This window comes from Austrofundulus limnaeus, unplaced genomic scaffold, assembly GCF_001266775.1.
Source record: "Austrofundulus limnaeus strain Quisiro unplaced genomic scaffold, Austrofundulus_limnaeus-1.0 Scaffold215, whole genome shotgun sequence".
Classification (NCBI taxonomy): Eukaryota; Metazoa; Chordata; class Actinopteri; order Cyprinodontiformes; family Rivulidae; genus Austrofundulus; species Austrofundulus limnaeus.
The window spans coordinates 404,414-406,578 of record NW_013952617.1 but is presented as its reverse complement, the minus strand read 5'-3'; positions in this window follow the sequence as shown (position 1 = coordinate 406,578).

The following is a 2,165-nucleotide window of genomic DNA, read 5'->3' as shown; positions in this document are numbered from 1 at the left end:
GTCAGGTTTACATGTAAAGTCTATGGTGGACCTTGGACGTGCGGATCAGCAACTCGTCAGTGCGCAGCTCCTAGTGAAACTCACTTATCTGGTAAATTAATTATGAATTAATTATCTGGTTAGCGTGATGTGCTCTTGCTCTCAGTAAATAAAGCAAAGCCTCTTTCTTTTTTTCATCTGCCATACACCTGCAGAGCAGGAGGCTCTGGATGCGCATCAAGAGCAATTTTGAAGAGCGTCTGTCTGACATCAAAGTGCACAAGAGTCCAAATTGAAGTGTTTGTGTGTTTTTGTGCGTTCGATGTGAAGTAGATCGCAGTATTTCTCTCCATCGGGCCATGCTTGTTTATGAAAGTATCAAATATATGTTTCACAAATCACACACTTGGTTTTAAACATTATGCAAGCAATGTAGAATAATATAGTCCAGGTTTGAAGTCTCTATGTGTTTTAGTTTTTGAACTAGAGCGGATTAAAGATGCTCAAGGTAGTGCAAACAGGTGGAATCGCCCTTTAGCCATTCCTGAAAACTTCAATTTTTTTCTCATAAATTTACGAGTTTTTTCTTGTAAATTTCTGACTTTACCATGTCAGAAAATATCTAGTTTAAATGTCGCAAATTTCTGCCCTTAATTATGGAAATTTCTGAGTTTTTTTTTAGCAAAATTGCGACTTTTCAACATAAGAAAATTGCCTGTTTTTTCTCGAAAATTTCTGAAATTAATCTCAAAAATTCTGAGTTTTTTCTCAGAGATTTGCTTCTCCTTTTTTTTTTCATCGACAAAGTGGCCCTAATGCGCCGTCGTAGACATCGACACCTCATATGAATTACTTGAGAACAAAAAATAGCAAAATCCATTGCAGTTTTGTATTTCAGGACATTTCATTAAGAAATTATTTATTAAAACAAAACACAAAATAATTTTTGCTTGTACCTCAACTTCCAGTGATTAGAGAGGTTAAATAATTCTTCTTTAATTAAACACTACTTTTTAAACAAAATAACTACCATGCAAAGGCAGGGACTAGCGCTGAGAAGCAGGTTCCTCTGAGCTCTTATTTTGAAGGTCAACCGGTAGCCCTTACCGAAAGTCTTCTAGTACCATTGCTGCTAACATTTGTAGCTACGAGCTAAGGGTATTTCACGTGGCCGGCTGCTGGTGAGATTAGTTTAATTCAGAGCTGTATGGAGCTGTAACAGCTCGGTAAATGTTCATGAGATGTGGAGACAGCAGTTAAAAACAGAGGAAGAAGAGAAGTCGCAGGATTTTATCAGAGCTAAAGATGAGGAAGATGAAAACGACATGGAGATACATATCGATTCTGTTTACCGCCTGACCGATCAGCTGCAGACATCACGTTTGTGTGTTTTCATTCTTTCTGTTGAATGTGATGATGTTAGCGTTTAGCAGTAGGTTGGGCACTGATCAACGTGTAACTGCGGTCACACGTTTGCGCTTCAGGGCTCCTGAAAAAAAAAATGGCGCGTTTAAAGCTTATTACGGTTCCATCCACAAACGAGAGTTTTAACTTCACGGTACGTTCAATTACACCTCGTAAATGCCACCATCGACACTGAAACAGTCTGTCATTCAACATCAGAGGCTGAGTTATCAACAAATTTCACTGCTGACTTGTTCTAAAGCTCATAAAGAATGCGTATGTTCATGGCTTTACTGTGGCATTTTGATGCAATTTTAAGTTGTACAGATCTTCACTGTGTCTAATAATACAGGGTACACTTTGGAAAAAATCTTTATAAAACATAAAGATGCATCTTTATCAACAAGTTTTACTGGAGTCAGGGCCAGCCCTTGACATTTGGGGGTCCTACTTCACCATAATTACACCGTAAAAGATACACAAAACAAAATGCTTTTTGTGATTATTAACCTGGTGCAAAAAATTTGAACATAGTGTACCATTGTTTACTGCTGTAACTAGAGATGCACCGATCCAATACCAGTATCTGTACTGGTCCCGATATTAAACAAACTTCTAGATCGGGTATCAGTGACAATGGACCCGATCCATAGGGGCAGATCTATACAATTTATTTCTGTGCTGAGCACCGAGAGTGATGTGACGTCAGGGCTGGGCGATATGGCAAAAAAAAGATCACAATTAATTTTTTCTGTGATATTAATCGATCTCGATTAATATCA